Source organism: Fopius arisanus, unplaced genomic scaffold (genome assembly GCF_000806365.1).
Source record: "Fopius arisanus strain USDA-PBARC FA_bdor unplaced genomic scaffold, ASM80636v1 scaffold00137, whole genome shotgun sequence".
In the NCBI taxonomy this organism is placed as follows: Eukaryota; Metazoa; Arthropoda; class Insecta; order Hymenoptera; family Braconidae; genus Fopius; species Fopius arisanus.
Genome location: NW_011887876.1, coordinates 65,672 through 79,449, shown reverse-complemented (window position 1 = coordinate 79,449; position 13,778 = coordinate 65,672). Strand labels below are relative to the sequence as shown.

Below are 13,778 nucleotides of genomic sequence, written 5' to 3'. Positions count from 1 at the left end.
TTCTTTGATATTTTTAATACCTTTTTGTATTTCAAAACTTATTCTACTATTCGGAACGACTAACTAGAATTAATAAAAGACAAAGCGTGTTTATCCCTGCGTACTCCTATTTTTTCTTTCTGCATAGCCACCTTCTCTGTCTGCAGCTCCAGACAACCAGCGACTAGTGACACCGACAATTTTGAGTGTATAATTACGCTTCTCGTATTTGATGTTGAGCATTTCTGAAAAATATGGATAGATCATAAAAAATTAAGGAAAAGACCATTTTGCAAGATACCTGTACATATCAACAAATAAATAGATAACATGAAAAATACCTTCCATGCATAAATATGTTCTGGTAGTCACAAACTTCAGTTTGGCGATACCTCGTACTTGCTTTCCCATTGCACTGTACTCGATTTGCACAGCCTTCGAAAGCGGTCTGCCGAGGATTGTTTCGACATCAGACTCATAGTTTCCTGAATCTTGAGTAATATTTTCGACGAAATTCATCTAAAACAGTTAGAAGGTTAGCAGAAAAATTATGAGTTCAGAAACTTAATATGTGGTAAAAAAAACATACCAGAGTCTGCTGTTTCTTCAGTGCCTTTTGCTGCTGATCGTGGTCTTCCACACTTTCTGATCGAAGACTTTCCTCGAATTTTAAAAAATCCTCCAGTGTAGGAATCGATGTCGACGATGTCGACAAAGTCCACGATGATGCCACCAGTTCTATTTGCACCTGTCCTTTATCATTAACCTCATCCAGAAACTTTACTATTGCAGACGGTCCTTGAGGATCCTCTATATGTTCGTCTGACATTCTAAAATTGAGAGGTTTCAATAAAAGATATAATTAAGTCGTAACCGTTCAATCGCATGCCATGTCAAATTGTTGCTTACCTGATAAGTTCTACGGATTGAAATCAACAAAAATTGATTCCACGTAGATAAATCGGTGACTCACGTTAAACCACAATACACTGTTGTTTATAGATTCTCCGATAGAACACCGGAAATCCTAATTCCAACTGATTAGACTATTTCATTTGGTCTTAAAAAAGTCAAATTAAATGATAAGCTGAAGAAAAAACTCAAAATCGAAATAGGAAAATCAGAAATAGTGAGAGACGAATTTTTGGTAATTAACGACGCTTCGATGCGTGACAAAACGACAGGTCCTAACGTGTTCGCCCCCTCTTCCGCAAGCGATCTATGTATCGTCGAAGTGGGAAAGGGGAGGGGGTCATTGACAATTCCCCATTGAGTCACCCCGCCTTGCACATTTGGCGTCAATTGTTTATGTATTTCAGTATTTATTTTCCAGACAATCGGTAATCTTTGTAAATCATACATTTTGCACTAATTTATGAAATCAAATATAATTCTTAATCTATGCTTTTTTTCAAATCCTGTGCAACAATCGCTTGACGAAATTGGAATTCTCTATAATTCTATGATTGAGTCTCATTGATTGTGTAGCATCGTTATTGCATAATTTTTATTGTCAATACTGAGGAAAACACACTTCGATTTCACAGAAGAAACTAGGTAATGCATAAGGTCCTTTGAAAATTCTCGAACTTCAATTATTCCAACATCTTTATATATACATATATATATATATATATATGTATGTTTTTCGGTCACTTCGGTGACACTGCAATGTTTTTGAGTAAAGTTCAAAACTGGGAACCTAACCTCAAAAACTGAACAGCTCTTGGCATGACCCGGGAGCACCACATGGAGGTGGCTGTTCAAGGCTCCCAAAAAGTTGACAATTGTGGTTAGTAAAACACAATTTCCAACTGGCGCATCGCTGGATTATGCTGCCTGGTCGGATCACGCAAGAAGATAATGTTCGAGTGGAAAATGACGCTCACCTCAAGCTCTTCCTCTCTGTGCACTTTGATCCCGCCTAGGTCCCTTCTTGACCTTGTTTTTTAATAAAGTGTATTAACTCCACTTTCTTGGAGTTTGAACTAGGATTTTCACGTTCTGTTTACGGCACATTGGAGGGGTTACCTGGGTGGTGTCAAATTTGCAGTGGGCCAACTCCCTCACATGGTCCATTCCACACGGGTGGTTACTTTGATGACAGTCACCAAACTGACCAGTGCTCCATTTACCATGTGCTGGAATTTTCCGTTACTGTCACAGAAGTGCTCGAATCACATACATATACATATATATATATATATACCTTTTGCTCTATTTTATCGTTAAAGATTTTGACACTATTGTTTGTTTGATCTGCACTTGGAACACAGTTACATTTACTTCTAACCGTTTTCTGATACAATATTTTTTCAATCGGTAAAAGCTTCCTGATTTCTTAAATTTGGTAAGTTTGATATTGATTATCGACTTTGAGATATGTTTACGACCCCCAACTAATGTCCGAAAACTGCCTCACCTGCCCCCTCTATTCTCTTTCTGCATATATATATATGCTCGTTCCATACCCGTGCATCAAAGGATACTATCCTTCATTTACAATGAATGAATTTATTCGTGAAAAGTTGAAACAAAATATATTTAAGCGCTCCTCTTCCAGTACAGTAACAGAGTAATATCAGTACAGAGGAAACTTCGGTAATCAGTACTGAAGTATTGATATCGAAACAAGATTGGGGCAATACTGGAAACCAATACTTGATTCCGGTACTGGCTCTAAGGTTATTTTGCAACTGAGACAATACCGAAAAAGTCCAGTATCACTGTATACCAAGACACGGAGTTGTGCCGGTCCTAGTTCGGTTGTCAACGACCGAGAGCTCTTACCTGGAAGGCAACAAAGGCCGGGCTGGACACATAATCCGCGCATAGAACAAGCGGAGCTACAATAACTCTAATCTGAGTTTGGTGGCATTGGGGAGGCTAGTCCGATTATCCGTGTACCCAAATGTAATCTAATCTAATCTTGTTTGAAGGAAATATAACGGGGACCACAATCGAAATGTACGAATCTCGATAAAATGTGCGCATTTTCTTGACTAGTCTAAAGAAAAAAGTTTGCATTGGTTTTCAATTTTTCTAGAAAATCCGGTTTTTCTGGAAAAATATCGAATTTGTCAATAAGATCCAAAATAAAATTCAATTTCAGCGATGGATGATTTATGATCTGATGCCAGGATTTAAATTCGGAAAGGGAAGAAATGGCAATTTTTCTTTTCGATTCCACGCGTTTTTTCGCGCTTCTAGCGATATTCGTGCACTTCTCTCAGCTATGAAATTGTTGTTTATGAATTGCGGAACAGAATGAGTTTCCATAAATTTAACGTATGCGAGGGTTGAGGGTCTCATCCAAAAGTTTGAATTCGAAGGAAGAAAAAAGTTCTGAGTCAACCGAAAATGATGGATTTTAAGAAAATTCCGAGAAGACACCAAGATGACAATTTTAGCGAGGTACGATCCCTTCAATTAACTACCTAGCCGAATACTGAAATTCGAATGTCTCGTAATTATCGCATTTGCAAGCGTGATGGAATCGAGGCAAAAGTAGCGTCGCTGAATAATGTTATTGAATTCCTTTACAATCGATGACTAACTTGAGAAATTTCAACAACAACAACTTACACATCCTCGTTATAATCTCGGATTAATTCATGTCAAATGCCCTTGAGAATAAGTTAGATGAACTTTCCCCAAATTTGTCTCCAAAGACTGACCACACTCGAGGTTTGCAGGAAATGGTGGATTCACGTCCAATTTTATGGTATCTCATATGCTTACCAGGATAAGGGACTTCATCTGGATTTGGGTGCCTGTTATTTGATTATCAATAATTTAAATTAATGTTTTTCTTCCTGTGTAGAAGAATTGTCCGACAGAATTTGTGTTTTAGAAAATGAACGTTACTTTGCGCTCCCCTTATCAAATATATCCCGATTGAGTTCACCACCGCCGGACCATTTCCGCTAGTACTATCTCATTCAAATCCTTGTTAGATTTGTGCAGTGCGAGATCGCATGGATTGGGCAGATGATTGTGTTCTTCGGTTACTGTCCATATTCTGTTGGCCATATCTGCGGTGGCCTTACACGATTCATATCCCTCCATAGGAGTGTTTTAAAGAGACCGAGTTTTTCGATATTTTATTTCACAGAAATCCGTCTTTAGGGTGAATGAGGTAAAGATGGCTCTTCCTTATGGTGGTGAAAGTGTAGTAGTGTGCGATGTACTTCTCTCCCCTTCATCATTACACTCTTGATTTACGCGCATGGCTTACAGATTAACAAAGAGGGTGGGAGCGATATTTGAATCCAGAAATGGTCGAGTTTCTTTTATTGAAAACAAAGTAAGATGTTATCTTCCTAGAATGGGTTCGATTTTGGTGCGTTCATATAGAAGAGAATTGGATGAGTTGTGGGGCAGATTTTTGGGATCCCAAATTTTTGTCATTTTTCGAAGTGTTGCTCTTTCGGCGAAACCGAGGCGATGAGTTTCATTAGCTTTTTTTTGCCCCATTCTATGCATTTCTCTCGTACACAAAAAGAAAAATACTCGAAAAATTACGGGAATTTCACGTATTCGTGGGGTGACCTTGGTTTTCCAGGAAAAATACGGTAAGCTCCGTAAAAATTTGCAGAGCGAGCAGAAATTTTTATGAAACTTTCAGGACAATTTTACGGTACCTCTAGTACTTCCGAAAAACAAGGTCACCCTACGAATACGTGAAAGTTCCGTAATTTTTCGAGCATTCTTCTCTATGTGATGCCCTCGATTTATAATTATTGAAATCATTGTAGTTCATTTTAAAAATCAGAATTTCAGGTATATCAATATTAGCTTTAACTGGAATATAAGAATGAAAAAAAATGTTTTAATTATTAATTGATTAAACGAACTTACTGTAAGTGAAGTTCTATCATAATTGTATGAAGCGCCACTTACGAACAGATGAAATGTAGTACTCGTCAATTATATGCTCAGGGCACCACACGTTGAAAGCCCAAAACAAAAAACCGGGACTGTGCTCTTCCCCACCCCACGTCCAAACAGTCTCCACATCTAATTTTCTATGAAGCCCCAGTCGTTGCCATAAAAATTCGGGTGGCCTGAGAAGAAAACGAAGACCAGGGCATTGGGTGGGACTCATCTTTTCGTAAGTCACTTTTCATGATACATAACATAATAACCATCTTTTTGTTAACTCTGCTCGCAAATAGGTCTATTTTCAATTTTCACCATCGTTGGATAATTTTATCGAAGTTAGGGATTCGGGATTCAAAATCTGCTACCTCATTATCTTTTGATGATATATAAGATGCGAAAATAAATAAATTGCGTTCTTCGCACCAATCCCAAATGAATCTAGCTAATTCGCTTAGTTTTGAAAACCTAACTCCTCCCATTCTGTTTATGTAAGAAATAGCTGTTGTATTATCGATTCTTAGTATTTTTTAAAATTTTCTCTCACTCGTATACCCTTTCGGGTCTTTACGATTTGTTCCCTTAACACCCCCTAACCCCCTGTACCGCATTTGCTGAAGGGAGGAAAAACCTGCCCTGGTACAGTCGTCCTTTTGACAGGACTACCGCTCGGCAGTGAAACCGTGAGATCAGAGCGCTATAAATTTTTGACCGCCGGTGCCCGGATCGAACCCGAATCCTTGGCATGCTAGTCTAGCACTCTAACCGCAAAGTTGTAATTGATCTCAGAGATCATTCGTAAAATTTGAGACCAAAGAATGCCGATAGAAGCTCTAGATAGTTAATATGGTGCGAGCTATCTTCCTCGCCTCAAAAAGCGTGTGACTTTGTTTCACCACGACACACACCCCAACCTATACGAGATGCATCAGAAAAAATCTCCATTTTATATACCTTGTTGGAAAAGATTCCTGGGGCCTCAACGAACCAGGAAGAAGAAGGCAAGGCGGTGTCTAGCAAGAACCGGACTGAGTATAGCGGTGTTGCAAGGCGGCGCTATAATAAAGAGCAGGCGGTTCTCAGGGCTCAACAAGCCCAGAGAGATGGCGCTCCAGGGGGTCAGTCGGTGGAGGTGCAGGGTGGCAAACGTAATGCCCGATACGCCCAGCCCCAGCATGTCGCGGCCAGGAAAGAGGCAAAGGAGCAATCCTGCGTTGTACGCCCAGACCGCGACAAAAATGGTTCGACTAGCTCTTGTGCCAGGAGCTACCCGGACAAGAAAATCTCGCCGGAAGAGATGAAGGCCCTCAAGGGACTAGTGAAGTCCCAGATCCTACTCCTACCAAAGAGAAGGAAAGCCCCGATCTTTGAGGGCATGTGGGAAAGAGAAGGGGCGGTAAATTTTTTGACTGGTTCGATGAAGAGACGGCGATGTGGCTCAAAAGCCGGAAACAAAATAGGGAACACGTCTTTCCTGCTGCCAGCTGCGGAGCTGCCAAAGCGCCACAGAGTCGTGGTGCACGTGGAAGACGAGGACATGTTCGCCGGGCAAGCAATCGATCTGATGGGCAGGCAGAATGCAGGACTCGTAGAAGAGGACTGGCTCGTCATCAAGGGCAGTGAAAGCAAGGGGGCCCGCCCATTTTGCTGCCCTTGTCAAAGAAAAAACCCTGCAGTGTCTAAAGGCAATTTAGACGTCATTGCGGGACACAAAGAGTGGCAAGTTAAATCTGGATTCAACTTATCATTTATTTCATGAGATTATCATAATTTCTTTGTGATTTTTGCAGGGCCAAGAATTTTTCTCTTTCAAACATCTTTAAATGTGCCCAACTATAGGAAATGGCAGGACTGCAAGATACCAGAGTTCCTATTATTTGAGCAAGAGCTTTGATTTTACAAGTTTTCAGCTTCTTAAATTTTTCAATTTGTTTCACTATTCTTGTTCTTTTTTCGCTTGGTATTTTTAATGTTAAATTCTGAAAATTTAAGATGAATCCTAGACATTGACATATCTGTGTTGTAATGATTTTTCCTCTATGGCCTCAGCGAATACTCGAAACCCTAACCCAATTTTATCAGCGGCTCATTCCAATCCTTAAAAATGTGTTTAGGGCGCCAGCCGATTCTTAGCTACGCGGAATCGACGAACCGCAACCGTAACTCTAACCGTATTCAAAACTCAATTTGTCACTGATCATCCCCCAGAATTTCCTATCAACAGAAACTAAACCTAGAGCCGTGGAGGTACGAGGGTACGGGATTGCTCGGTTGCTCAGTGTGCGGGTCGTGGAGAGAGGGGTGGATTCGTGGACGAGAGCCTCGATTATCAAACTTCGAAATAATCTCAAGAACCTGAACTAAACTATTCGGGTATTTATAAGGACGGGGATTCGGGTAAGAAAAATAAAAACCAATGGAAAATATCCTTACTTGTTCCACTATTGACCAGACAAAAAAAAATGAATATTGTCCATTAGGAAACTTATAATTAATATAGATTGCTCAGTCTACATTTTGCATACGACTGGCATTCGTCTAAAAGAGGAGGCTTTAACTTTAATGAAATATAAGGGGAATAATGATAAACGGGAGTTCATAAACGGGAGTTTATAAAATTACTTATGTTGTTCAGGTGGGAAAGATAGGAAACTGCAGGGGATTCTAATCGGGTTCGAGCGAGAGAGAGAGAGACGACCTTATAATTCCTACCGATCAGTAGGTAGAGCTTAATTTCTATTGGGGAACATTATTCAGTCGTTCGGTAACGACTTTATTCGATTTGGTAGCCCGATTCTTACTAATTTACAAAATCCGGAATATTTGTCGGTGAGGTAGCAGTTGACCTTGCTGGATGACCATTTCGGTAGCAGAAATGGGCCGCAGGTATAGGGAGTCATTAGGTAGCTTAGTTCCCTCGTTAGGTAGCGTTATCCGGGGCTTTGGTAGAGGAATCGGGATCTCTAACCAAAAATCTGTTTTACCTACGGGGCCACCACCACGTCGGGGGGGTAATAAAATTTCAAGGTAGCGGAAAGGTCCTCCGATGCAGGGAGGTCTTAGATAACCTGATTCCTCTGACAGGTAGCGTGATCCGAGGGTTTGGTAGATACCCCCGCGACGTCTAGCTAAATCAGTAGCGCCAAGGCGGTAGGTACCTCTGCGAGGGTTTCAACAACGGTTATAGGTAGCGAAAAGGGTTCCCTGACGTAGGGAGACCTCACGTAACGTATTTTCCCGATTAGGTAGCACAACCCTTACCGATTATCTAAATCATTAGAATCCACAGGGTAGATAGGCGTACAGGTAGCGAATCGGGCTGTTGAAAATTTATTAACTACGCGATAGCGTCCCCATGCCCAACCAGAATCTACAAAATGGCGGACAATTACGTCCGGGGAGCATTATTGCATCACCCAGAAAAATTCATCCAGCCTCGCGAAGGTAGCCGAAAGTTTTTAATAAAAGGTAGCAATAAAATTTTTAATGTAACGGTAGCAATAAATTGAATGGAAGGTTCACGATAAATTTTTATTAAAAGGTAGCAATTAAGAGTAAGTCCAGGTAGCAAGAATAAACCGGGTAAAGGTAGCTAAAATTATTAGGTAGCGGGGTCTTTTCCTGAGCTCTTCGGGTGAGCCTAGAAAACCCAATAAAGTAGGTAGCAGGTATCGAAAAATTAGTGTTAGAGAGCGTAGAAAATAGGCAGCCATAGGTAGCATCGGAGAGGGGTATTCCGAGCCGCGTGGAATGCCTCATTCCGTATATTTCGCTTTTTCGTGGCGAAATTAAATTCCAAAATCTGTTTAAAACGTTTAGGTAGTTATGGGGTAACACTAGGGAGCATCAGGTAGCTTTAGGGAGCATAGGTAGCCGTTGAGAAGTACGTATGACTTTCCCAACCACGAGTTTCCCGTATGGCGTCATATCGCGGGGTAGCGACGTCATTTGCCAATTTTCGTGCTCGCGGTATCTAATTACCCGAAAATCACACTTCCCACACTCATTTGCATGTAATTAAACACACGGGTACTTACCATGGTACTCGTGGAGTCTCGGGGATGCGAATTTTTTGGCGGTGTAGGTACTCTGGGTCAGGATTGTGGCGTCTTTATGATCCACTATCGGATTAACACGCACGTGTGTCGAACAACGGCCCGGGGGAAACTAACGCCGGCCGGTGGCGTGGTTCCGTTGGAACCTGTTGCTCGGGGTGGGGGTGAATCTCCTCGAGTGCACACGTCCGGTGGCGGCGCGCGTGGCTAGATACCGAGTTAGCCTTGATCTTGAATTTCCCTAGCTCGCGGCGCGTAACAAATTTGAATTTGAATTTGGGGTTTTATTCGTTTACTACTCAGTCTTAATGTTATCATTATTTTCTATTACTCTGGGAGTTCTATTAACTATGCTAACCGGCTCTTAGCCGCGATAAAGTTTTTCAAGGGGTTTTGTGCGAGATTTTGGGGGAGCGGATTTTTGCCCCGTCTATGCCTATTTTCAGGTAGCTCATCAGGTAGGGACCCTCTCCGGAGAGGAATTGGGGATCTTCTAACGAAACTAACTAATCCTGATTTCTCTGTAACTATAACTAAACCTAAATCTTAATTTGCTAAACCGTAAAGCTCTTGGCAATCCATGCAAGCGAGAGAGCTACGTTCGCTCACATGGCCTTCCACCCGTACTAAACTGAAGATTACCCCAACCCTCTCACAACCCGTGGAGCGTAGGCGTCTGAACCTAACCTATGGGTTCTCCTATCCAATTAACTAAAAAGGGTTCCAGGGACTACCGGAAGCACAGTATATCGGCCAATTTTCCTCGATAGTCCCCGACCCTTAACCCGATTTCGCGCAGACAATTCTCAATTATTATAAGGGGGATTTTATGGGGAATTTCAACTATTTTCTAATCCATAACTATAACTGAATTTTTATACGCATTCATCTAAACCGTAGGGATTTACTGCTGTTTCTACTTATTACTTTACTTGATGATTTTAGTGCAGCAACTCTGGGGAAAATTAGAGAAGGTAACCGGTAGCTGTCTCCGAGAGGAGATTAGGTAGCAGGTAGCTTGTTAATCGGGTATTTTTTTAGGTAGCTTTTCCCGGATGTTATTTAGATAGCAGGTAGCTTTTGCGAGTTTTACTAAGGTAGCAGGTAGCTTTTCGCGAGTTCAACTAAGGTAGCAGGTAGCTTTTCTCCGAGACCTTTTTAGGTAGCAGGTAGCTAATAGATGCGGGTCCCAGGATCCGTGTTGGTCGTGTATTTTATTAAATTTTCGCGGTTCTCTCTCGCCCTTAATCTAGGTAGTTACCCTACGGGAATACAGGTGACAGATTCGCCTAGAATTTCGTCACAGTGTGGGAACTTTACACCTTTTTTCCGCGTTGATAATAAAACCCAGATTTTGAAGTAATTGTACAGATGCATTAATATTTCTTGAGCAATCATCACAGCATCCCCAATGAGAAGAAACTCATCTAAATAGACGACTGAAACAAACCCTTGAGTTCTTAGAGGAACCACGACTGGCTTCATTAAGTTAGTGAAGACATAAGGGGCTGTTATGAGCCCAAATGGTAAACAATTAAATTCGTATAAATTTCCTTGGAAATAAAATCTGAAATATATTCTATCATTTTTGTTAATGTTAACGAGGTAATATACCTCTTTCAGATCGATTCTTCCCATGAAACAATTTTGAAAAACCTATTTGCAAGCAACTTTAAAATCGTCTAATTTAAAGCGGTCTTTTTTAATAAAACAGTTTAACTTCTCAAGATTCGAAATAAGTCTATTCGATCCATCGAGTTTAGGGATGAGGAAAATAGAACGTATGAACCGACCTTCTTGTGCTCCGCAAGAACTAATTACCCCTTTAGAAATCAGATTACTGATATGAGAATCGACTATTAACAATTCATTTTGTGACCAGGAAACTTCGTCGGGAATTGAATTCTGGGTTACTATTTCTATGAATGGAATGGAATAATCATGAACCCGGCTCAAAATTCTGGAATCGAAGGTCAATTTTTTCCAATGGCTCAAGAATAAACTCAGTCGACCAGCCGGCCTACTTACATTATTTTTATCTATGTTTTCTTGAGTTGAGGAGCGTACTGCAATTGGGGGTTATTGCGGAATTTGTTGTTCTGTTTCCCCCAATGTTTCCTTATCTGAGAGAAATGTGTGTTTCGATGCCCGCCCAATGTCAGACTTTTGAAGGAGGGACGTTGTGGTGGGCCCATGAAGTTTTTTGATCGATCACTGGAGCTTTTAAGCTTTACCTTTAACTCTTCAGAACGACGACGAAGACGTTTTCCTAATGTTTCCCCAAATAACCACACTTCAGCCACAAAATCTTCGATTATCTCTTTTGGAGAATTACTAATACTGGCTGCGTTTTAAGGACTCCTCACGTTGTAAATCGGTCAAGAGCCGAGCAGCGTCACTTAGTTTTTTGCTTTTCATGATATTTGTGATTGCGTTGGTTATAAGACTCACGCTAACCGCGATTTTTTATTGTTTCTCAACAATGTGTCCAACTCGCTTAAGCGCAGTTTCTGTAACTGATGCTTCGATTTTCTCATTTAATTTCGGAAGATCCATATCTACGAAATTCTTTGGAGGAGAACTATCGTTAATTAACTCATTTTTCTCCTCTGCTGGTAAAGCTTTTTTAATGACATTCCAGGCGAATAACCACACTGGCTGAAAATTCCACGGCGAGGATCCTATCCTCTGCAACCCGGCCTCGAATTGCTTGTAAAACCTTCTCGTCCAGCTCCTCAAGAACAATGATGTTGTCAGCCTCATTTGAAGCATCTTTATCTGCTTCTTTTTCCTTCGGGAGATCTTTATTTGAGGGGGCCTGCGGAGGCGGTTGATCTTCCGCATGAACATCTGTCTGAGTTTCGAAAGTGTTCCCAGAATTTTGGTTATTATCTGTTAGGCCTGGCACCCCTTCAACACTCTCTGACTGATCGCCCTCACTGATTACTTCCCAGCAACGTCTCAGTTTGGGGTTCATCCAAGTGTATTGGAGAACTTTCCGGAGAGGTTGATGGATTACGAACTCTTAGCTCTGTTAACCAAAAAAAATATGTTGGTTACTACCGACGGTAGTGGCCGTGCGGTTAGAGTGCTAGACTAGCATGCCAACGATCCGGGTTCGATCCCGGGCACCGGCGGTTAAAATTTATAGCGCTCTAATCTCACAGCTTCACTGTCGAGCGGTAGTCCTGTCAAAAGGACGACTGTACCAGGGCAAGTTTTTTTATGTTGGTTACTAATTGAATATTTTTCTTTCTCTTTTTTTTTAATATTTGAAGTCCATATATTCAGTGCAGACTAATACGGTTCTAAGAAAAAAGAAACCGATTCGTTCGATTTTATTCTAAGAATAATGTGAAATTTGTTGCAAAAAGAGAGAAAGACAAACTCTCTCTTTATAAACATATTCAAAACTGTTTACAACCTCTCATTCCTCGAAAGCGAGGTCATTGTTTAGGTACGTTTCGCACTGACTCACGCTGAGAAAAAGCTCACCAATCAGCAAGGGCCAATGGTTTGTCTGTCGGTAAGGGCCTGGGACATGTGAATGAATAATTATGCATTAAATGCTCTGATTGATGAAAATCATTCAATAGAATATATGAAATAAAAAAAAAATTTTTCTTCTTTTTACCCAATTTTCGAAGCCACCTTCTTATTTTCCTTTGTATTACTTGATGTTTATTCCACTTACTGCGAATCTTGTCGAATTCCTTCAGAACCCTTCTCATCTTCTTGACTAATCTCTTTTCTTCATGTCCACCGTGAGATCCATGTCTTTTATGACTTCTCTTGCCCATCTTTGCACTTTCCGGAACTGACACTTTTTAATGCTGTGATTCGATTTTCTCGGCACTCAAAAGAAGGGCACGATTCCGATTACTTTGGCGCCACGGCCTGGTGGTGGTTTCCCGTAGTATTTTGTCTCAGGAATTCGGGAAAAATAATAAAAAAAAATCGATCTCTATTATTTATAGTAGTTTTCGATTTTTTAATGTAAAAATTTCAAATAATACCAACTTATATCCTACACTGTTGGGACGTTGGGGATTGGGGGTGGAGGGTGGCGGGGGGGGGGGGGAGGGGTATTTAGCCTTGTCAATAACCAAAATAATTTTAAAAATGTGGAAAATTTTGAGTAGAAATTTTCATTTTTAATTTCAAATTGAAGTTGTGAAAATATTATTATTTATCCATTTCAGCTGTATAAACTATAATTATACAGAGGAAGCAATAAATATTAATGTTTACATGTTCTAATTTTGTTATTTTTTTGCTAAAAATGAACTATTTGTTGTTGTTTTTGTTTAATTACATAGTTAATTACTTCTGTGATTTTTTGGCAAATTATTATCTTTAATGATAAAGCCAATTTTTATTCTTGCCGGGGGGGGCTTCGCCCCCCCAACCCCCTGCCGGGGCAACCGCACCTGGACCCCGCTTTTTTTATGCCTTCAAATCTACATGCTTATTAGCACAAAAAAAAGAGATGTGAGGGGGGAAATGGCTAGTTTTTGGCTTTATCTTCAGACTGTTTTGGCGTTACCCAGAATGCACCACGTGGAGGTAAAGTCTGTTTGTTTGAACAAGCCCTCCAAATGAGGTAAATATAGAAAAATGAGCAAGCTTTGGATGAAATTGAGGATGAGAGGATGTGTTAGACATTTTAACACTTTTAATTCACTTGAAAATCACAAAAAAACTCTAATTTGCTTCGCTGCCTGATTAACACGCTTTGAAAAACAAAGGAGAATGAAGAAAAACAATGGCGGCAAGATTTCATTCGAATTTATATAATTCGTGAAAAATCCGCTAGATGGTGTAAAGGTTAAAAAAAGGCTAAAAATTTTCATATAATATGAT

General features: G+C 40.5%; 1 protein-coding gene across 2 annotated transcripts in view; it reads left to right on the top strand.

Annotated features, from left to right (window-relative positions):
* Positions 1-13,778, top strand: part of Coq6 (ubiquinone biosynthesis protein COQ6, mitochondrial) — a 99,375-nt gene that overhangs the window by 24,556 nt on the left and 61,041 nt on the right. The gene's annotated exons all lie outside the window — the stretch shown is intronic.